Here is a 25,405-nt window from a genome sequence, read left to right as displayed (position 1 = left end):
ACACAGGTGAGCAGTTCTAGGAAAGGAGCTTTGTTGATGAAATCCACGTTTAGGTTTAGGCACTGATAGAGTGGGGGAATTTATTGATAGAAATTTTGGCTAGACGAGTGGGTTTTGTGAAAGATTGGTGAGGATGGACAATAGATTGGAGCAATAGATAGTCAAACACTTGCCATAAAGATGACGATAGAACAGAGACTGGCTCGCAACATCTCTTCTGTCGGAAAGAGATTGTAGAGAAGAGAAAAGAGCATCATTTACTAGATTACGAGGTCAGTTTCGAACTCTGTCAAGGCAGGATAGGTGCTCTGAGCAGCTCCTGCCCACATGTACTAGCAACAGTACTCCACAGGAGTTAGGTAGAAAATTGCATCGGCAGTAAGATATCAACTGAAGAGGGAGAATGATCCAACCATTTTTCCAGCGACCTTGGCAATGGATTTGATGTATGTGCTCCATTTCAGATCAAGAGTGAAGGTCCGACCAAGAAGTTTGTCTAAACATGGAGCGTCCTCAAAGCGAAGTCCGTTCGATTCAATAGGGACCAGATGTGAGTTAGTGTTGATGATGGAAAAAGAGAAACTTGGTTTTCGATGCATTAAAATTAACCAGCCACCTTTTTCCCCATTGAACCACGTGCCCAAGATAAGAGGAGAGAGAATCAGAAAGATCTTGTTCATTTCCGGCCTTTGAAGTGTTGCCATAGATGGTAGTGTCGTCTGCATAAATGTCTATGAATGATCAAAGAATGTGATTTGGGAGATTGTTGATGAAGATCAGGAAGAGTATTGGGCCCATGATGGAATCCTGAGAGACGCCAGCATTAATACTATGAACTTCTTATTTCTGCCTATCAACCACTACTCTTATGAACCTATCAAAGAGGAATCCAGCTATTCCATAGCTGGAGATCTTATATAGTAGGCCTTTATGCCACACTCCTCAAAAGCCTTTAATATGTCAAGAACAATTTCCCTAGAAACGAAGCCCACATTGAGAAATTCATTAATCCTTTGAGACATTACTGTTAGCACATGAGCTAAAACCATATTGCATATCACTGAGTAGGTTGTGTCTACTGAGATGGTTGACCGCTTCTCTGTTAAATACAGATTCCAGTAATTTATGACACACAGGAGACTAATTAGTCTGATTGAGAAGGAGATGACTGATCGCCTGAATTTTTAAATACAGGCCAGACTGATGAGGTTTTCCAGGGTGTTGGGAAGCATTTCTCCTTAAGACAACATTTAAACAGCTTTGCGAGTATGGGGGCTAGTTCCAGTTAAAGCTTTTTGAGCACTATAATTGGAATGCCATAGGGGCCAGTAGTTTTACTGAGATCAAGATTTTTGATAAGTTTGGTAAAATCATGCACAGTTATCTGTATGTCGCATAATGTTTTCAGATACAGAAGGAAATACGGGGGGGGGGGGCTGTCCTGATCACATAGGGTAGAATTTACTTCAAAGTTCTTGGCAAAGCATTTGCCTTTGTCTGATGCTGATTACTGATGTCTGATGCTGAGACTACCTCGGGTCCATTGATGATGGTTGGCATAGAGGACATGCTTCAGGTCAGAACCCTGTTTGTTATTCACCAAAACTCATGAGAACCAAGCTGCTGCTCAACTACTTTGGACATGACAGACTGAGCATAGAACTCTCATATTCTTTATTACTCTTTTACAGTGGTTGCTGGCAGTCCTGAAGGCAGCTTTAGTCTCAGTACATCTATTTCACTGAAAACAGTGAAAATAGTGGTTTCTGTGTGCAATGGCAACAACACATTCTGGAGAGAACCATGGCTGGCTGTTAGGTTTTTGCTGGAATTTCTTGGAGGGTATGAAACGGTCTATACCAACAATTAACCATTCAGTCAAGTGTTTCATTTCTGTATTGCAGAAACATTACCTTTTAAGTGTGCTTAGAGCTGATAATGGTTTCTGTAGTAATCCTTCCTGACTGAGACATATCAAGAAGTCAAGTTTTGTTAGATTAGTGAATAATCCTATTGCAGGAAAGTTGAAAAGTTCAATAAAATTCATGACAGAAAGAATATGCTGTGATCAGTTTTTCCTTTTTACAAAGTTTCTAAACGGAAAATAATTAAGATCCTATTTAAGGGGATTAAATTGCAGAAGTATGAGTTTCTTTATAATACTTTTCTGTGAATGAATAGGCATAAAAATCTTCGTAATGGATTTTTGTATAGATGTAACCAAGCACCATTACAAAATTTATATTGGAACTAAATTTGGCACGTCTTTTTGACCTGTGCAAACGCACCTTCCTTGACTCCTTTCAGGCTTTGTTATAGAATGTCCAAATGTGCTTCAGGCAATGTGAATTTCAACACGATTTAAGATAAAAATAAATAAAAGCACTTAAAAATATGTTAAAACATAAACCAAGCTCATCCAGGTAGTTAGAAAAGTAGCATTTATTGCCTTTGGTAACAATTATTTGTTTACTATTTGTTTCTTCCATATTTTTTTTTCTGTTAACCATTCTTTAAAAATCGCTATAAAATCTATTTTTTAAAGTACTTTTTTGGTGGGAGAGACGTTCCAGCCTCTATAGTATAAAAGAGGATCTAAGCACTTCCGTTTATTTAAACTAAGTAAAAATGTACAAAAGTTAAGTCGAAAAAGTGTAAAGAAAAAAAAAAACAATAAAAAACAAAGCACTAACAGCAAAAATGAAGACATGTTATTCAATACAGTATTTACACATTACAGAAAAGAACAAATGTCCGCTAACCGTTTAACTGGGTGTGGGGCTTAATTCCTGAAAAGTTGCAAACAAAATGACTTATTATACCACTAACCCTAAGTTCGAGTTGCACCTCCAACTTTAGAGTTAGTGGTAATCAGATATTTTTATATTTTTCAGAAATAAAGGCCCCCAATGATTAAGTGACAAGCAACTTTTTATATCTGTTGTAAAGACAGCTAAAAGAAATGAAATAAAAAAAAAACTTAAAAACGGTTTCAACATGTAGAAAAGATAGATAATTGAATTTATTGCCTTTGGTATAAGCTTTGAAGTGCCTTCAATAAGTTTCGAAACTTTTTTGTATGGCCACTTTTATTGATAATACACACATTAAACTCTAGTTCCCTTTTGAAGTAATCTCCTCCGGCTGCAATACACTTGTTTCAACAATTTCTGGAAGACCCCATGGAAGTCCTTTTGTGTGAGTGTGTCAATGACCTTCATAACAGTCTCCTTCATCTCCTCAATTGTCTCATAATGTGTAGCAGAAGCAGCAATAACTAAAATGAGGGGAAAAAGAGCTTACCTCGGGTATGTCTGTTGTGTCACCAGTTGGGGGGAAAAAGAGAATTCCAAGATGGCGTCCGGGGGTTTTTATTAGCATTTACCCCATGCAACTCTCGGAAAATCACGTTTCTGTCTCATGTGATTATGCAAATGGATAATTCCCGGCCACTATAAAAGCAGGAGGCTAGAGACGAGTTGGCAGTGTCCTGCAAACTGTGTGTGTGGGTGTTTCTGGCGATTGGAGTGTGTCTTCTTTTACCACGGTTATCACGGACAGGAAGTCCCTCTCTTCTGGAGGTGGGCGATATTGACTATTTTGAAGTTGTACTGTTGCTGACAGAACATTTATTTATTTATTTTTTTTTTGCCTACTACATTTTTGTTTCAAGCTATTTCGGCCCGAATATGGCAAAGGTGCGGATAAGCAGTGATATTATCAAGCCGTTCTCTGGCGAGGGAGACGTTGTAGCGTGGCTGAAAAAAGTGAGACTTGTCGCACAACTTCAGCAGGTGGATGACGTAGCGAGTCTGCTACCTTTATACCTGGAAGGCGATGCGCTGGCCCTCTACATGGAAATGGAGGAGGACGATCAAAAGAAAATAGACCAGATTGAGGCTCGATTAAAGGAGGCATTTACTGATGACGCGTTTGCAGCATATAGAAAAATAACTATGGTTAGATGGGCTGGTGAACGTGTGGATGTGTACGCCAACAAAATCAGGCAGTTGGTTGGATTGGCCGGATTCACAGGAGAAAGCTCAGAGAGACTCACAAAATTAATTTTTGTCACTGGATTCCCTGACACCATCTCAATTGCTCTTCAACAGGTGCCGAACATCAAAGCCCTGACCATGGGGGAGCTAATGTCGAGAGCGAGAATTTTGACGACGACTGGCGAACAAAATCAGGATGTGGTTGCGGCCACACGCTCACCCAACAACAGGGCCCAGAATAATCCTGTTAACGTGACCTGTTTCAAATGCAATGTTAAAGGCCACCTTGCAAGGGACTGTCGAAAACGTGGAACACGGTGTTACCGTTGCGGTGAGAGTGGACACTGGGCTCGGAACTGCTCGGGAAACGAGCAAGGGGAGGACGCATAAGCGCCAGTCTCCTTCCCAACCAAGATGTGAACACGACGCTCCCGGTGATAAGCATCCATGTTGATGGGACGCGATGTTTGGCGCTTATTGATACAGGATGCTCCAGGACAATTTTACATGCAGACCGGTGCCGGTCTTGGAGAAAAACAAACGTAAATGTCAACACAATTGGTGGAATGTCCCATGCGTGCTGCGGTGTTGGAACGGTCTCTGTATCCACTGATGAAGGTGTGTCTGCCAGAGTCGATGTGTTGGTGGTGCATGGCAAGCCACTGGGATTTGACTTGCTTCTAGGGATCGACGCCATAAAAGCTCTAGGAGGTGTCGTTGTCAAGCCTACAGGATCAGTGCGGCTGGGCGCCAGGAAAAGTATTAAATGCGCAGCCATTTCTATCGATGAACCAGATTTCACTGCTACCTTTGACCATCAAAACCGAACGTGGACCGCATCGTGAAAATGGTCTGTGGACCACCCCCCTGAAAGGCTGCATAATCGAGTGTCAGAGTACCCAGTGCCAGCAGAAATTCGTGAAGAATACACGCAGGAGCTCCACACCTGGATAGATAATGGTTGGCTCGTGCCATATCCAGAGGATAAATTGGGACCCCCCCAAAGGTCTAATTCCCCTGATGGCTGTGATACAGCAGAACAAAGCCAAAGTGCGCCCGGTAATGGACTACCGGGAGCTAAATCATTACGTAGACGCATTTACGGCCAACGCAGATGTTTGTGCAGCTAAGCTGCGTGAGTGGAGACAAAAAGGTGCTAACGTGTCTCTACTGGACCTCAGAAGAGCATACCTACAAGTCCGGGTCCATGAGACACTGTGGTCATACCAGACTGTGGAAATCGATGGGAAAAAATACTGTCTGACCCGTCTGGGGTTTGGTTTGAATGTGGCTCCCTTGATAATGAGAGCAATTGTCAGCGAAGTACTATCTCAGGAAGAAGTTATAAGCCGCGCAGCATCTGCTTACATTGATGACATTTTTGTCAATGAAGACGTGGTGCCCGCGACCCGTGTGAGAGAACACCTCGCGCAGTTCGGGTTGGAGTGCAAGAACCCGGAGCAGTTGAAGGACGGTGCACGGGTGCTGGGATTGGCAGTCAGGATGGAACGCAATGAACTGCGGTGGAAGCGAGGAAATGCAATTCCGGAGGCTCCCAGTATTGTTACGCGACGAACAATCTTTTCCCTGTGTGGTCGACTTGTCGGGCACTTTCCGGTGTGCGGTTGGCTTCGTGTGGCTTGCGGAATACTCAGAAGGAGAGTAAGTTCGATAACGAAGGGCTGGGATGATGAAGCAAGGGACGCTGTACTACATCGTATGATGTTCGAAACCTTAAAATCTGCACAGCAGAACGATCCGGCACAGGGAAATTGGTGTGTGGACGGCGAAGAGCTGAATGTATGGGTCGATGCTAGCTCCCTAGCAATTGGGGCAGCCTTGGAGATGTGTGAAACTGTGCTGGAAGATGCATGTTGGCTGCGACCTGAAGATGACTCTCAACATATCAACTTGGCTGAACTGGATGCCGTATTGAAAGGCATCAATTTGGCTCTCCAGTGGCAGAGCAAGGTGCTACACATAAAGACAGATTCTGTTTGCGTATACCATTGGGTCTCGGACACGCTAACTGGAAAGGCGCGAGTACGCACCAAAGCAGCAAGCGAGATGCTTATTAGGAGGCGATTAAGCACTCTTAAGGAGCTCGTGAAAGAGTACGGGCTGACAGTGGATGTGACGCTGGTTCCATCAGCACGAAACATTGCTGACCGACTGACACGAGTGCCACAGCGGTGGTTTGAGGCAATGAAAAAGAAAAACGGTCTTGACCCAGTGATAGGCGCGGTCCACACAGACGAGCTGGATGAGAGTCAAATCATGGCTATTCACAAAGATAGTGGACATCCGGGGGTGCGACGCACTACCTACTTTGTCAGGAGAAGATGTCCAACCACGACAAAAGTAACTGTCAGAACGGTCATACAGAAATGCGAGGAATGTCAGTCCATTGACCCAGCGCCAGTCAGGTGGGAAAAGGGAAAGCTGGAAGTTAACGAGAATTGGCAGAGAATTGGAATGGATATCACGCATTATGGCACCTTCCATTTTTTAACTTTAACAGACTGTGGTCCATCGCGTTTCTCCATTTGGAGGAAATTGGCAAGGCAGGACTCGGCAAGCGTGATTCATCAGTTGGAGGCAGTGTTCCTCGAACGTGGCGTGCCGCATGAACTCCTTTTAGACAATGACACAGCTTTCTGCAGCAATATGTTCCAAGCATTTGCATGTAAATGGGGAGTTCACTTGCGATTCCGTTGTGCATACGCTCCAGCCGGGAATGGCATAGCGGAGCGATGTCATCGTACAGTGAAACGAATAGCAGCTAGAATGTGTTGTCCCATACAGGAGGCTGTCTACTGGTATAACATCACACCAAGAGACGACACATCTCCCTCCACTGCGCCTGCCAACAGGATTTATCAATACGAAGTTCGAGTAAAGGAGACCAATCTCGCAACTGCGTCCCCAGGTCCCAAGAACAGCTTTTACCAGGTTGGAGATCGCGTATGGGTCAGAAGACCGCAAAATCGATGTACCACGAGGTTCGGCAAGGGTGAGGTGACCAAGGTGATCAGCCCTCAGTCGATTTTGGTGGACGGTGTGCCTCGTCACGTGAAGGATTTGCGCCCTCGCCATTATGTTGTTACATCGGAGGAAGAGGGAGACTCAGACAGTATGATGTCTTCTGAAAAGACAGAGAGTATGATGCAGGACTACCTGCCCCCCTGCCCTGATTGTGAAACACCGCCTATGGAGCAGACTGGTGGCAATAATGGCGATGAGGAGGATGGCAGGGAGGAAGTGCTGCCTCCGGTTCTTCGGAGAAATACCAGACAGAGACGACTGCCCCCCCTGCCCCATTTGTGATCATGAGATCAGGGGGGAGTGTAGCAGAAGCAGCAATAACTAAAATGAGGGGAAAAAGAGCTTACCTCGGGTATGTCTGTTGTGTCACCAGTTGGGGGGAAAAAGAGAATTCCAAGACGGCGTCCGGGGGTTTTTATTAGCATTTACCCCATGCAACTCTCAGAAAATCACGTTTCTGTCTCATGTGATTATGCAAATGGATAATTCCCGGCCACTATAAAAGCAGGAGGCTAGAGACGAGTTGGCAGTGTCCTGCAAACTGTGTGTGTGGGTGTTTCTGGCGATTGGAGTGTGTCTTCTTTTACCACGGTTATCACGGACAGGAATTCCCTCTCTTCTGGAGGTGGGCGATATTGACTATTTTGAAGTTGTACTGTTGCTGACAGAACATTTATTTATTTATTTTTTTTTTGCCTACTACATTTTTGTTTCATAATGACAAGCCTCTAAGGTTTTCCTTGAGCTTAGGGAATAACCAAAAGTCACAGGGAGCAAGATATGGACTATAGGGAGGGTGAGGAACTGTCTTGATGCCCATCTTGGTTAAATAGTCTGTGACAAGGATGGAGTTGTGGACTGCACCCTTCGGACAAACTTTGTACCAAATCTTCTGCATTTTCAGTTCCTCGCGAATAATTGTGTGTACAGTTTCTACACTGACATCAAACTGTGCGCTTATTGTCTCTATAGACACCCACAGTCTATACAGGGTTGCGAAGTCGGATGGTAAAAGTCCAACTCTCCTAGGATCCCTCTTTTGCTCAAATTCATGTTTATCACTTCCTCCCATGTTGTCCTTGTTCTTCCCCTGTGAGCTGAACCTGCTACCTCAACTGCTCTATGTCTACTAACCCCAAAATTCTGATTCATTCTTTCAATGTGACCATATCATCGAAGTCTCCTGTTATGTACAAATTTCTTTATAGTGTCTAAGATTTAATCTTCTTCTGAAGTCATCAGACTAAGCCTCTTTTTAAGAATCGCATAACACATCCATTGTATCATTCTCATATCATTTCCCTCTATGCAATACATGGTCCTTAACTATCACTGGCAAAGTCTCATTTTCGTACATCATCACACTGCATACACATGCTGAATAGACTCCTCCTTTGGTTGACAGTGATAACGCGCTGATGGTTAATAATGGCAAATTTTGTCTGAACTTACACTTCATCAACTCCTCTCTTGCAATCACACTAGCACCTGCTCCGCCTCGTGCTCCAATCCAATTGTTAACAAGGTTCTCTACATTTGAGTTCTCATTCGCCTTTATCCACTTCTTGCATATAAACTGGTTATCCTCTCTTAAGCTATCCAATGCTTGCAAATACCAGAAAAGATTGAGTCGTATTCAATTGCTTTTCCACAAACTGGGAAGTTTCTTTTTTGAGGAATCTCTCCAACACTGCTATCACTGACCATCACACTGGTCTTAGTAACATTAACTCTCAAACCTTTACTTTCCATAGCAATGCGTCTAAGACGCAAATGAAATGCAACAGAAGAGTATGACCGAAGACGAATATGTGTGTGCATAGCATGTGAATAACAGAACATAGTGAAAGAAAGGAGAATGCTCAGTTGATTTGATGCAGGCATTTTATTTACAAGATAGAATGATACAAATTACATCTGTCAGTCTTAGTCCGTTATTATTTGAGTTTGTGTATCACAACTATCATAGACAGAGACAATTTATCTCCATCTTTGTTTATCTGGATTCAAAGTCATCCTTTCATTGTCGCTTGCGAGCATCTGTCTACTTGCATCGAGACGCAAGAACTCAACAGAGGAAAAAAAAAAATGGGGGGGGGGGAGATAACTCTGCCTGAAATAGTAAAGAACAGTTCACCTTGGTCATAGTTCTATCATCACAAGAGTTTCATAGGCATGTCCTAAACCATGCAGTGCCCAGACAATCCTTATGGAACTCCATGGACAATGCTTCTAAAACACAAATAAAAAGCAACACACTCGGTACAGAACTCTGATGTATTCCCACCTTAACATTAAAGCTCTCATTAAATGTGCGGTTAATTTTAATACAATTTTTAGTATTTCTGTACATTATTTGAACAATTTTCACAAACCACTTGCTTGGGGCTAGTTTATGAAAATCCCACTAAATAACGTCTCTTGTACTTTGTCAAAAGATTTTACTAGATCCGCAAAAGTAAGATACAGGTTTTTAATCTTAGTAAAGTAGTCGTCTTTTATTTATCACAGGATAAATACAGCAGCAGTGGTGTTTTACCCACACATAAAACCAGATTGCATTTTTTCTATGCTTATCTGACATTTTATTTGCTGTTCACTTATTCGGTCAATCACGTTCAAGAAAGTTATTGCACATAAAGAATGGTTATCCTCTCTGTATCGGTAATTCCACTTGCATGCCAAATGCTTCTCCTTGATGCCTCCATTCTGTCTCAAAAGACAATGAATACTCCCTATAAGAATAGCTGCACGAGTAATTGTGAGGCAAGGGTTGTGTAATCTCCAACCACACCTCTCCTGAATCGGCACTGTTTGAGTCCAGTGGCAAGGAAAAGTCCAGGGCGACTGGAAACAATGCCAAGATAAGTGGAGAGAACAAACAGCACCTGGAATTCTCAAATGGTTACCCATTTTAGTATTGACCAAACTCAACTTTGCTTAACTTCAGTGATACTTGGCCTTCGGGACAAGATCAAAGTGTAGTATCTGTTCTTCAGATGCTGCACTTCAATTTCTTGTTCTCTGTCAGTGGAGGAGAAATCCTTCACGACTAAGACAATTTTTATTTTTGTTCCTTTTCTCCACGTTAAAAAACGACCCTGGTGTCTAACTCTGTCCCGTGGGGAGGCATTGTAAATAGGAACTTCAGTGATCTAACAGGAACTGGTGTATCAACATGATTATGCCATATATATTGCATAGGTAAGCCAAATGCTTACAAGTATAATAAAAGATTGAACTGCACCTGACTACCTTTCCACAAACTGAGCAGCGAAACATTTCTCTTTGGTACATTTTCAACACTAGAACCACTAAGTGTCGCTTTGGTCTTTTGTGACATTCATTCTCAGGCCTTTACATTAGCAATCCTCTATGTCTTTAGCTTAAGTATAGATATATGCATATTTTGATGGTGTTTTTGTCTACAAGACGAGAATAATCATCCAAATAATACAAAAGAAATATCACTTTTAAAGAAAGAAAAGAAAAAAGGTCTATAAGAGATTAACACTTCTCATCCTTAGACCAATCAACTCAGCTTATCATACTAGTAGGTCAGAGTTTATCTAATCTGAACTTGTAGTAGTTGAATTAACAGTTAAGACTGGAAGACTTTTATGAAAATCAAATACTCGTTTTTATAGTTTCTACTTGAAGCACAAATGTCTCTTGATAACAGGTTTCTAGTTATGTATTACGTGGGTGGATTGTGTCTCGATTATAGCTCCATAAGTGCAGTAAGAACAGCAGCAGACATTGAATGGTGGTAGATAGAGTCCATTGATATTGACGGTCCAGGGCTTAGGGGTGGGAAGCCACTAACTTAGGAAGAAAACAAATCTGATCATCCTGTAGTTGAGGGTTCTTAGTTGATATTTTACTCCATTGGCAGGTAGTCCCAAATTTTTGGATGGCTACATGACCTGTTTACAATCTCCACCTGCTTCGTAACAAACTTGTTTCTGTTAATGGCGTTAACCCTTGCCTGTCCTTTCTTTTTAGTTGACAGCACAGAATGTAGTCAGCCTGGTGGAATAAACTCAGCAGTATTTGAGCAAAATATTGATTTCAGGCCAGCTACTTGGCACTGATCGTCAAAATCAACATTTTGTATCCGTTCTTGGCCCCTTTGTTCAATCGTTCATGATCGCAATCAATCGCATTTCGTATATCTGCTCATATTTAAATCTTCTGCACAAGGGACCATATTATATATTACAGGTCTGATTCACTTTTCTGTCTGGCAACAGGATACTTGTTTCGGTTTAACTTAACTAAACTAGGCCACATTGTAAGCTGCTATGGTCAAAGTTACCCTAACTTTGCCTGGTTATTGCTTAGCACCACTGATCCAACTGTTGACTCAATCTGATATTCCTGCTGTTGATGGTGACTTTATCTGGCTGTTCACTAATTCCACTGGTTTAACAGTTGACTTGACAATCTCTGCAATCAATGTGAGAGAAACATTTTTACATCAGTGCACAATGTATCAATACTTTGTTATCGTTAAGCAAGATGACCAGGCACCGAACATGTATGTTCCTGCAATATCAGCGCCTGAACCTAACCATTCCAAAAATCTATTTAATTAAAAAATGCCAGCAATTTTAGCAATACGCAAAAAGTGGTTAACCATTCTATCCTATACTATATGAACAAAAACTGGGTTATTTTATGTTAAATTTATATAGTAAAACGAACTCCCACTGTAAAATCTAAAATATTTTATTTAATATGGCTTGTCATTGTTCAGGTAAGATGACCAATATTAACGTCCTGAAATGTCGACAATCTAACCATTCATAATAGTACTTTCTGATTAAGTAAAACTCGTTAGTTTATTTCTATATTCAATTCCTATGTTTGCCATTTTTTTTACCTGTATTATTTTTGTGTCTCTATTTACCTGTCTCTGCCTCCCCCTGGGGCTAGTGTTTAGATATAAGGCCAGTTTTTAATATAGAGAAGATCCAGTTCCTAAAAATGAGGCACTCTGGATTTGGATGAATATAAAAATTGTTTAAGTATTGAAGGATTTCTCCTTCACTGATTGAAGACAGAAAATATAAAGTGCAATATTGAACAGATACTACACATTTGTTCCTTGCCAAAAACCAAGAAATATTTATTGTGCTGACTCCACAATCTGCTCTCCATTGAGGGCTGTTTATATGGGATATCAAGCTTCCCATAAAGGGACACTCTGGATTAGGTCAAAAGTAAAAATTGCCCCAGTCGAGAAGGATCTTTTATCTGTTTCGAGGAGAAAACCGGTTCTAACCTTGATATGAGTCCAGAGGTAAGTACATATTTCTCTCCTGAAAATAAGTTTTAATGTAACATTTACTATCAATTATGTACTCCTACCTCCGTTTCATTCAAACTCTTTCTCAATTAGAAATTTTGTGTATGTTCCCGAGTTCTACATAAAATTTATTAGGATTATTTCAAGAAGCATTTTATTACACTCCCAAATGTTCTGCTTATTGACAAGAATAGAAAACATATATAAATTTTAGAAAGTGATTTAAGTTTATGATAAATTGATATGCACTACCACACTCCAGCAGTTAACATTTGCTTTTTTTTTATTTCTTTATATTTATCCTTTTAATACCTGTTTCTTTTTTGTTTTTTGTTTTTTTTTATTTTCGTTTACTCTTCATTTTTTTTCTCCTTTGTTTTCTTTTCTTTCTTTTTCTTCCTATACTTTTTCCCATATACTTCTTTTTTCCCATATTTTTTTGTCATTTCATTTTTGCCCTATTTGTACTTCTTCCTTTTTCTTTTCTTCCTTTTTCTTTTCTTCCTTTTTCTTTTCTTCCTTTTTCTTTTCTTCCTTTTCCTTTTCTTCCTTTTCCTTTTCTTCCTTTTTCTTTACTTCCTTTTTCTTTTTATTTCTTTTTCTTCCTTTTTCTTTTCCTTTTTCCTTATATTCTTTATTAATTTTTTCTTTATTAATTTTTTCTTTATTAATTTTTTCTTTATTAATTTTTTCTTTATTAATTTTTTCTTTATTAATTTTTTCTCTATTAATTTTTTCTCTATTAATTTTTTCTCTATTCTTTTTTTTCTTTATTCTTTTTTTCTTTATTCTTTTTTTTCTTTATTCTTTTTTTTCTTTATTCTTTTTTTTCTTTATTCTTTTTCTTTATTCTTTTTCTTTATTCTTTTTTTTCTTTATTCCTTTTATTTCTCATTTTTTTCCTTTTCCCCCTGTTTTCTTTTATTTTGTGCATCAGAATAAAAGAATACATTCTGGTTGCATAGATAAAATTACAATTGTTTAAATTCTTAGTTTTAGTACTGTTATGCAGTCATCCATACTATTTTCTCTTGAACTGAATTCTTCTGATGTATTATCAAAATATATGACACAAGGTGATGTTTTGAAAAGTCAACGCTCTAAAAGAAATGCACTATAGTCTGCAAAAAATGTCTGAGTTACCCTATCAACATCTCGGACGGTTAAATTGGCTTAGTGGTAATGTTATGTTTAGGGCAAACAAAAATTTAAAACAATAAAATAGATACTGTATACTTTAAAAATTGTATCAAACTTCTGATTTAACTTTGAATGCTGGTTATTCTGCTAATGTGAGAGGCATTCCAAAAGTAATGCTTCCTATTTTTTATTCCACCGGAATGGATCAGGAGGGATTGCAAATTGCATTGTTATGATGTCTGAACTTATGCATTCATGACCTGAAAATTTCATCTCTTTGTTCCTAATATTGACAGTGTGATACTCTAAGGAAGCAACCCCTTTCATGGATGTGCGTAAGAAACAAATGTGTCGTTGAATTCCTGGCAAAAGTGCATTGAGAATGCTGGTGCCTATGTAGAAAAATAATTTATGGAGCATAAAAAGTAGCTCATTATAATGATACCACTCTGGTCTTCATAGCTCTTCAACTTTTTAAGTTAAAAAATAGGAGGCTTCACTTTTGGAAATACCCTTGTAATTTAGTAATGTGAGACATAAAATAATTTTACTGGATGATCATGAAACTGCAGTAAATTATTGACATAAATAAAATGAACTATTTATCATTATTGTGGCATGATTAGGAGCTTAACTAGTGCAATATTGAGTTAAATTATAATATAATTAAAAGAAATTGAGGCGGGTATCACCAAATTATATCAAATAAACTATTTAATTCAAAAGGTCATATTCTTTGTATTTGAGTGACAATACAAAACCTCTTTTGATTGTAAAGAAAAATGAAAATATCGTAGTCAAATCATAATTTTAGGAGACTGTATGTCTCCTGTCAAAGATGACAGCTGAAAGAAAGTTCTCAAACATCATTGTGTTTACAATTTGAAAGGTTATATTTTTCATGTTGAATTATCAACTGTAGAAAATGTTTTGTTTGGAGTTAACTAATTTATCGAGAAATATTTTCAGACTAGATTTATTATTAAAAAAAAACTTTCATATTTCTGAATTTTGGAGATGATTTTCCTTTTTTTTAACATCGGAGTCACCACTTATTAAGGCCCGGAGGCCACTCGAGGATAAGAGTTATTGAGTGTACAGTAATCAATGGCATAATATCGTAGTAATCGTTAGTAATGGAAATTTGGTAGATTGGATTACTTGAGGGGGCGGTTTATCAAGAATTTGTTTATGTTGGACTTAAAAACAACCAAGTTGTAGTCAGGTGGGAAACAGGCAAATGGAAGAGAGTTCCACAGGCATGCAGTTCTAAGAAAGAAGCCTTGTTCATGGAATCTACGTTTTGACTTAGGCACAGTCAAAAAGTGGCGAAAATTATTGACAGTGGTTTCAGCTAGACGGGTGTTTTTCATGAAAGATTGGCGAGGGGGGACCAGAGATTGAAGCTCAGATGAGCACTTGCCATGGAAATGACGATAAACAAAGGCAGGCTTGCAACGTCCCTTCTGTGGGAGAAGAGAAAAGGGCATCCCCCACTAAGCTACAAAGTCTATTTTGTACTCCGCCAGGGCAGGATAAGCTGCTTCTAGCAGCTCCTGCCCAAATGTGACAACAATACTCCATCCTTGGATGGACTTGGCTTTTATATAGATAGAGAATTGCATCAGCAGTGAGTCAGACTACAGTTCTTATTGTAAGTGTTATTTTTACAATGTTTCAATCAATGTAGCGTCCGACCTTCTTCAGGGACCTTTCTGTCAAACTCTGAATTTTAAAATGAAACCTTTTATTTAATCGACGGAAGTAGTGGATAAAGCACTTGGTAAATTTCGCTTCTAAGTTACACTCTTCTGGAGAGCGAATGTTCCGTCCTAGGTGCAGGTGACACTCAAAATTCAATTGCAAATTACTTAGGATTTCTACACAGTCATGGGAGACAGAACAAGAGCATAGTACTCCGGTGAATTAACTAAAGTATTTCGCTTAAAATTCTGCGCAGATTCTAAACTTCAACAGAAAGATTCCCGAGTTCAATAAGGTACACTTGAGGAAGGTTGGAGGTGACATCCGCTGAAACATGAAAATAATATTCAAGATGAAAGCAGTAGTCCTAATAATCCAAATAACAATGCATGTTTTCAAATTAGAAAGATCACTTGCCATATCTGATAAATATACTTGTTAACAAATACTAAGACGTACTATTCTTGAAATGAAACCCAGCTTACATATTATAACTTGGCATTTGAATCGATTATTTTGGGGGTGAAACAAAGGCTCTGATAGGGGAACAGAAAATGTGATGTGATTTGTGATTGGTTAGCAAAGCATAAAACTTGCCTCAAGTGCAACTTTTTAATAATACAACTCACAATGGAAGGGATTAGCTGAAGATAGTCAGCCTGACAGACAAACTGGTGCAATGAATATAAAAACATCCAGGTTTCTTCTCATAAGAAAATGATTGTCCGGTTAAGCCATAAATAGTGAATGGTAGACCCGCTTGAGAAGATGTCGAAAGATATGCTGAAAGCTTCATGCTTAAGAACATGCCAGTTTCGACCATGGACACTCATTCAGTAACGTGACTTACTAGATTATTACTCAAATATATAGCCAAAACCACTCAGCCAGGTCAAATTAACATATCCTTTTTGTGGGACATATTACAGATATGCAGAGTAAGAGAAGGATCGAAATCATTGCGCAATTGAAAACAGAAATAATAAAAGAAGACTAAGACAATTTTTTCCCCAAATTCTGTTTCCTATAAAGGAATAAATGAAATAGATTTTAAATGCCACTAAACAAGAACTCAGATTCTTTTCAATATAAAATGCGTCTAGAACGGTTGATAGAGTAACTTCCATAGCACATTGGATACCATTTAGTGCCTCAAGACTCAACACATGATTGAGTAATTCCTGTGGCATATTGGCCCACATTTGGTGCCCAAGACCCAACATGATTGAGTAACCTCTACAGCATAATGGACTATATTTGATGTCCCAAGATCCAACATGATTAAGTAACTTCTATGGTACATTGAACCATACTTGATGCTCCAAAGCTCAGCATATGATTTAGTAACTTCTACGGCATAATGGACTACATTTGATGTCCCAAGACCCGACATATGATTGAGTAACCTCTACGGTATATTGGACTACATTTAGTGCTTCAAAACCCAATGTATGATTGAGTAACGTTCATGCGACCATATGTTACATCAAGACTTGAATATGTCAACAAACATATAGTTTATTAACTGGTGGCATGATATAAAGAAAAAAAAAAAGAAATAAAAAATATATAAATATACGAAAATGTTTTAATCTTTCTTCTTTTCAATCTGTATTTACTGAAGCTTGTAAGTGTGAACTGCATGTGAATAAAAAAAATGGGCGTTTCAGCTAAACGTGGTTTCCGCACAAGTAGTTGCTTTGATTAATGACTCAATATTTTTAACCCAATTCAGGTAATTTTGCGAATATTTCTTAGTTTATTTTTGCAAAATTAAAAAATTACACTCAGTTGTTTGTTGAACTGTAGCCATGACTTGATACATAATGCCATAAGAGCATTTTCTAAATATTGCAAGAATTAATAGTGGATGATGTAAGTTCAGTGAACTTCTGCCATTGCTAACCAGCAGAGCATTATCACTGTTAACGTTATCTCACTTGCGATTGTTCTCTTTTTCTATGGTCCTTTTTCCCCACTGGTGACGTCACTTTGCATGCATTTACATCCACACTATTTTCCATAATGAGATGTACCATGATGAACTCACAGCACTTGCACTCTCTTGACATACACACTCTCAACTAACCTGACAAGCAACAAAATTCCACCACTTCACTGTTGAGATCCATAGATGCCAGGAAGCCTTCTACCCTATACATGATGCCAAATAATAGCCTCTTACTGGAAATGTATCATGCTAGGGGTGAAAAAGAGCAAAAAAAAAAAAAACGAAATTCTTGGTACTCTTTAAATGAGGAAGTGAAAGTATTGTATTTATTGTATTGAGTTTCAGTAAATTTTTCTTGCTTTGTAATTCCACTCTTTAACTGTGAAGGTACCTAGATGCCAGGAAGCTTTCTACTCTTTAACTGCTAGCCTATAGAACTCCTTCCTTGCTTCCTGTTTCCCTGACTGTACTAACATGCAGAAATTTAAATGTAATATGAACAAATATCTCACGGCAATACCCCCCCCCCCCATTAGAGATATGGTCCCTAATTCACAGTAGCCCTCATATCTTGGTGACTATGGGTCATAATAGGGGTAAATTGAAGTAAAAAAAAATTAGTTTATTTATATGCATAAACAAAGTAGTTCCCCTGAGATCAACAAAATTAAGCAATGTTTAGTCTGGTCAATACTTAAATGGGTAACCAATTGGTAATATAAGGTTTTCTATATAAAACCCAGTCATTGTGGTTGTGCAAATCAAATGGCCAGTTATCAATCTACAACTCCCAAAATAGTTCTAGTTGGTTCATTTTGATCTGCACTGACCAGATACTGGCTGACAATAACAGATTGATCTTAGATTCTATCATATAATTAAACACACACTCATTGTGAAGTCCCCCTCTGAGTCAGTCAAAATTCTAAGAAATGTGAAATAGTTAAGGTGAACTGTACTATGTCAATTTATTGTAAAGAGAAAAAAATAGGTTGGGTCTGACATAATTGAAAAATTGGATGTATAATCTGATGGGGGTAGGGTGATACAGGGGAAGGAGTGGCTCTCTAAAAAAATGTGGGAGGCTAAAGAATAATTGTTTTGCTAACCTTGTGACAATGAAGTAGAATTAAGTTTCTTTTTCACTGGCAGTCTCCCCCCCCCTTTTACCTATACATGTATGTTGCACTACCACAAAGCCATCAATAATATTCTTTTGTCAATAAATACATTTTTTTCCTTTTATGAAAATCACTCAAGAAACGGCATAAAGCCACTTGATGTAAGTAGATAAAGAAAAAATACAACTTCAAGGCCAAAAGCTGGCCAATGATAAGTGTTAGATGGATAAATTCTGACCTAAAATATATATATATATATATATATATATATATATATATATATATATATATAAAGAACAAAGAATTAATAAAACCTCTTAAAAATATTTTAAGAAGAGTTAAAAACATATTTAATTTTCAAAAAGGAAACACAAATTAAGTGAATTATCCTTAATCTGCAGAGTTTCCTTCTCATCAAGTATATGTATATATTAGTGTTGGGACGATTAATCGGAATCCGAATAATTTGTGTCTTTTTTCCGATGCCAAAATCGATTCTTTTAATTGTCTTTTTTATTTGATTTTTTTAAAGCAAAACTTTTCACTGTTGGTAGTAATAATAAAATAATAATTATTTATTTATTTTTAAACTACCAGTAAAGTCAAAATTGATAGATTACCCCCATACGAGAGTATTGTTACTTTTGAGAAAATACATGCCCATTTAACATGTGTTTTGACGGTATTTGAGAAAAATAAAAATTCTATATTTCAATGTAAAGAGATCTATAAAGAATCAGAATCAGAAATTTAATAGAGAATCGGGAAAAATATTGGAATCATTCCATCACTAATATATATATATATATATATATATATATATATATATATTAAATTCTCGAAACAATGGATTATGATAAACAACTGATGATCCCTGAAAACTTAGGACTATTGTGAATTCATGAAAGCAATTTGATTCAGCGATTGCATTATATTAAGTGACTTACTAACAAAATAAATTTTCAACTAAAGACTACAAATATTTTAAAAATTAAAACGCAAAAGTTTAAAAAAAAATTTTATATTGTTTTCATGGTTAAAAAACTTTCAAGACTGTATAATTATATATGTTGCAATTCTTCCTCACTTTGACAGTTTGATTGTTGGTCCCCCTGACAAAAGTAGGGTGGACCTGTAAATTCACCCTTGTCCGTTTGTCTGTCCGTACTTTTCTCAATAACTACGCTTTGGAGTTTTTTAGAATTTTGCACAAACATTAAACATAATATGAGTAAAAAAAAGTAACAGAACAGATTTTCCGGGAAACTATGGTTGCCCCCCCCCCCTCCAGGTTTACACTTTCGTGCTTATCAAAAAAAAAATTGATGCCTTGGATTTTTATAAAACTTTCTGAAAAGTTGTAACCAACTGATTTCTATATAATTTTGTTTGTCTATACTTCGCGATAACTCTTGTGTATGCCCCAGGGGCTCTTTTAGTGCTTATAAAAACACTCCATTTTTGGAACTATTTTACCATATTTGTCCACAATTTTCTGTGTATGTCTATTTAGCAATTTTGCATAGTGCTGAACTCAAATTTAAATATGTTAAGGCCTTCAGGACTTTAGGAGTTAAATGGGTGGGTGTGTGGGGAGGGGCAAATGATAGACTTAGTCATTTCTTCTTTTGCATGGTCCAGAACTCAAATTTACATATTTTAAGATCTAAAATTACACCGTTTGTTCATTTTCACTGGGATTTGATGTCCCCTGGGGACTTTTGGGGCTAAATGGAGCATATCAACCCTTTTCACATTATTTAATGCTGAATCCAGTAATTTTGGAAAAAAACTTTATTTTTAAAGTTCTGATCTGGTAGCACCAACCTTTGTTAGAAATCTCGCTTATGGAACGTGAGAACTAAAGGACAAAATCAGGAAAACGAGAGTTAGGGGATTGTCAAAAATAAACCCAAGGTGCACTTTCTATTCTCGTTAAACACATAACAAATGTTCGCATCCTATGAGGCATCATATACGTGAGAATATTTATTATGAAAATTGGAAAACGAAAACAATGATGCCATTTTAAAATGAATAAAATCATTTATTATTATATATTTTATTTATTTTTTTAATTAAATTTTGATATAATATATATCTTTAAATTTTGATATAATATATATCTTTAAATTTTGATATAATATATATCTTCTTCGGAGCAAGATTCATATTTCCTTATATTGCTGATATTGGCCCAGGGTGAGGATTCCTGTTGAGATAGAAAACCTATGTCAAGGTGTAAGTCTAACAAATCGATATATGATTCTGACCGGCGATTTCTTCCTTTTTATTCTTGCAGCATGTTTTTGACATTAAAAATGGCATTCGATTTAGTCTCTTTCATAAAATACTTATTCCAATTAGAAAGTTTGTAAGACTAGCGATATTTTTCATTTATTACGTTTCCAATCTTTTAAAGGATAGGAAAATATATCGAGCTCCATATAGAATATACAGAGCTTTAATAAACATGTTTCATGTTGCAAAAACTTGAATAAAGAGCAAACAGTTAATAAAACATGTTAAAAAAAATACTTTGAAAAAGAGTTAAAAACATTTAATCTGAAGCTCTATCTCCTATTTGGTTTTATCGAGCTTTTACATCTGGTTGAGATTATTTTATAAATATTAATTCTTTAATATTTATAATATACTTTAGTTTTACCATCTTGGATCATTTTGGTAAATTTAATTGTAATTTTTATTTTATTTATATATATATATATATATATATATATATATATATATATATATATATATATATATATATATATTAGAGGAAGTCACCACTTAGCAAGGTCTAAAAGCCACTCTAGGATAAGGGTTAATGAGTGTAAGGTGGTCAGTGAGAGAAAAGTGTAGTGGTGAAAATGAAGTAGAATTTGCTTACTCAAGGGGACAGCTCTAGAGGAACTTGCTTACATTGGACTTGAAGATGACCATGTTGTAGTCAGCTGGAAAGCAGGCTCATAGTGCAGAGTTCCATAGGCGAGTAATTCTAGGAAAGAAAGTTTGTTCATGAAATTGACAGTTGGGAGGAAATTATTGGCAGTGGTTGTAAATAGACGAGTGTTTGTTCTGAATTTTTGTTGGGGAGGGGGCTATAGATTAAAGCTCAGTCGAGCACTTGCCATAAAAATAATAATAGAGCAAAGGGAGATTCGCCTCACAATGTCTCTTCAAAAAAGAGAAAAAGACATTATCTTATTGGTTTCAGAGTCATTTTTGAACCCTATCGAGGCGGGAAAGGATGTTCTGGCAGCTCCTCTCCAGATGTGGCAAAAATGATCCATTTTAGGACGTATTTGGCTCTAATACAGATAGAGGATTGTGTTGAAAATGAGATACCTTCTAGAGCGATAGAATGATGCAACAATTCTTCGGGCGACATTGGCAACAGATTGGATGTAAGATTTCCATTTCAGTTTAGGACTGACGGTCAGTCCTAGAAGCTTGTCGAAGGAAGGTACTTCCTTGAGATAAAAGCTATTCATTTCAACTGGGGCTAAGTGGAGATCTGAGCGTTGGTGGTAAAAAGATAGAAGTGTGGTTTTGGATGCATTAAGATTAATCGGACACTTTTTTTATTTTGTTATATATATATTTTTTTTCTCTTTTCTTTAATTTTAAGAGAGGTGTGGGTGGAATTGTATGCAAAGTGTTTGGAAATATCAAATGTTTAATACTAGCTTGTAATATCCTGTTCGTTTTCCTGGAAAAAGAGATTGTGACGTTAATTGTATGCATTTAGGAATGGAACTTAATAGTATAAATTGAGCATTTTTTTTTTTTTTTTTTTTAGCGATACGTCATCACAGTTGATTTACATTAGTTTCTGATGGTAAGGGTACTATTACTGACATAAATTATTATATATATAAAGCTGAACGTCTGTGTCTGGTCACGAATAGGCTCCTATATGGTTGACTATTATAGAAAACTCATCAATATAATGATAGAAAATGTATCGAGACATAGGAATGGGTATGCTTGATCTGGCATAATGATGATTCATTTAAATTGTGGGGTCTGCGTTCGCGCCTGGTCCACAAAGTATGGAAATAAAAAATTTAAAAATTAAAAAAAAAACGTTTACAAATGTTTTTGATATAGATGTACATAAGAATACTTTGATAAGTATATTTTAACTTAAATAGGGATGGTATAATAAAATTGTGGGGTCTGCGTTCGCGCGTGGCCTCCATAGAATGGAAATGGGCACAAACTTTAATAAAAACTTTTCATATCTATCTGCATAAGTATACTTTGATTATTATGTTTCAGTTTGAAGAAATATGGTATGATAAAATTATGGGGTGTTCGTTTGCGCCTGACCTCCATAGAATGGAAATATGTCACAAAGTTTAACAAGGTTTTTTTAATATAGATCCACATAATATTGTGATAAGTGTTTCAGTGTGAATAGGTATGGTATAATAAATTATGGGGTTTATCTATTTTATTTTTACTTTCATCATATTTTGCTTTGGTTTTGATACCCCCAAATTCGAAGCTATCTCTTTACAACCCTTCCTTTTCATAACCTATCATACTTTCATAAATCAGAGTCCATTTTCTGTAGGCTGTTTTTGAACCCAGTCAACGACGGGTACTTTTGCTAGTATTTTTAGAATTATAGAAGATGAGCTTCAAATTCCACTCCAAATAACTTCAAATTGTTAATAAAATAAAAATAAAACTGCTTTCAGTAGACATAGACAGAGCACGCAAAATAAGATAAACTGAACTGATAAGAAAAATATCCAGTAATATCTTGTAAAACTTATAATCACAGGTTTTCATACCAGTTGATTGTTAGATAATTTTATTCTGAAGTGTGTGTGTGTGTGTGTGTGTATATATATATATATATATATATATATATATATATATATATATATATATATATATAGTGAAATCCAAGGAGATGCTATGGTAAACTTCAATCTAATATAAATACCAAGTATAGATATTTTGATTCCAACCAAATAAAAAAAAACTCATTACACAAATAATAGAGAGTAGAGCTTATTATAAAAGTATTTAGTCAAACAATAAATTTGATTGTAAATTTCAACTTAGTTTTAATTTCTTTTCTCTCATATATATATATATATATATATATATGTATAAGTGATGGGATGATTCCAATATTTTTTCCGATTCTGTACTAAATTCCTGATTCCAATACAATTAGTGATTTCAATTCTTTATAAATCTCTAAACATTTAACTATAAAATGGTTATTATTCCCGATTACCGTAGAAACACGCGTTAACTGTGTATATATTTTGTTAAACATAAAACACATTCTGGAGATGGTGATCTATAGATTTCAATTTTACTTATAGTTTAAAAAACAATAAATATTTATTTTTACTATTATTACTAATAGTAGTGGAAAATTTTGTTTTAAACAAAATTAAATAAAAATAATTCAAGAAATCGTTTTTTTTTTGTTTTTTTTTTTTGGCATAAGAAAATTGTCACAAATTTTTCTGATACCGATTCCGATACCCCAAAAGGTTCTGATTTTTCTGATTCTGGTTAATCGTCCCAACACTAGTTTATAGATGGAATTAGACCTGGAGTCTAAAGAGCAAAATTTAATGTATTAATACTTTAAAGGAACATTGCTCATAGTACTGTAGATATATAATAAGCTCAATAGGTATATTTGTCCTAGAGCTATATTAATAAAGATTAATAATTGTAAAAATTATAAATCCTTTAAAACGGATAAATTTGATTTTGTTTTTTCATCCTTTTGAAACGGATTTATAATTTGTCAGTTTGGTTGCTTGTCTTATTTTATGCCATCTCAACCCTTTTTGGATTATTTAATGCTGAATCCAGTGATTTTGGAAAAAAGAGTTTATTTGAACTTCTGCATTAACCTTTGTCAGAAATCTTGTTCATGGAATGTGAGGACTAAAGGACAAAATCAGGGAAGTAGGAGTTAGGGAGCTGTTGAAAGCAAACCCAAAGTGCACTTTCTATTCTCGTTAAATACATAAATGGTCACATCTTACAAAGCATCATATATGTCAGAATACTTATAATCGGAACTAGCAGTTCAGCCCGGCTGTGCTCGGGCCCTATGTACTGTTCATAACTTGTCTTGTGTATGAATACCCTTTATGTAAAATTTCTAATGTTTAGACCAAAAATTGGCTGAGTAATTTAGTAGAGACCACAGAGGTTAATTTTTTAAAACTTTGACCCCAATTTTGACCCCTTGTTTTGGTCTCAATTCAAAATAAAATTTTTTACTCATGTCCAAGTTACCTACATCTGAAATTTCAAGTGTTTAGACCCAAGATTAGTGGAGGAGTTTGATAGAATCTGCAAAGGTCAACTCTTTAAACTTTGACTTTTTGGCAGCAAAATTTTTTGCCCAAAAACTGATTAAAATGCTTGCCGCATGTCTGAATACCCGTTATGTATAAATTTAAAATGTTTAGACCAAAAATTGGCTGAGTAGTTTGCTAGAGACCGCAAAGGTATAATCTTTTTTTTAATTTGACCCCAATTTATACCCCTCAACCTTTATTGTTCTGGGCTCAAATCAAATTAAAAAGTTTGATCCATGTCCAAGTAACCTACATCTAAAATTTCAAGTGTTTAGACACAAAATAGGCGGAGGAGTTTGGTAAAGTTTTCAAAGGTCAAATCGTTAAACTTTGATCCCTTGTCAGCCAAATTTCTGAAAACCGATTAAAAAGATTTTCCCAAATCTCAGTACTCCTTACGTCAAATCTCGAATCTGTAGACTGAAAACTAACAGTAGTTTGGTAGAGAAATGTACAAACACATAGACAATTTCACTTATATATATATATATATACTAGCAGTTTAGCTCGGCTTTGCTTGGGCCCTATGTACTGTTCATAACTTGCTCTACATGTGAATACACTTTATGTAAGACTAGCGGGGGGGGGTACCCGGCGTTGCCCGGGTGTTTGTAGGTGTGTGTATGGAGGGAGGGGGGGGGTAATTAATAATCCTGCTTAGATATTATAAAAAAGACGATGTAAAAAATAAAATCCAAAACCAAAACGGAAAAAAAATGGCATAAATAAACCTGTGTATGGGGGGGGGGAGGGTAAACTAAAGAATAAGCGAAGTAATA

The 25,405-nt window shown here is 36.6% G+C and overlaps 1 protein-coding gene across 2 annotated transcripts in view; it reads left to right on the top strand.

Moving 5' to 3' along the window:
• The window catches only part of LOC145292067 (uncharacterized), a 105,302-nt gene that overhangs the window by 18,200 nt on the left and 61,697 nt on the right, over nt 1–25,405 (top strand). Inside the window, exon 1 of one of the 2 annotated variants that reach the window (XM_080138122.1) lies at nt 12,329–12,348. The exons of the other annotated variant lie outside the window; for it this stretch is intronic. The gene's annotated coding sequence lies outside the window, so the exon portion shown is untranslated. Of the gene's footprint in view, nt 1–12,328; nt 12,349–25,405 lie in introns of those variants that run through there. 2 annotated transcript variants of the gene reach the window in all.

The sequence above is a fragment of the Euprymna scolopes genome, chromosome 13 (assembly GCF_053919585.1).
Source record: "Euprymna scolopes isolate OS-2025 chromosome 13, ASM5391958v1, whole genome shotgun sequence".
Classification (NCBI taxonomy): Eukaryota; Metazoa; Mollusca; class Cephalopoda; order Sepiida; family Sepiolidae; genus Euprymna; species Euprymna scolopes.
The sequence above is the reverse complement of the archived record's forward strand: the minus strand, read 5'-3'. Positions and strand labels throughout refer to the sequence as shown.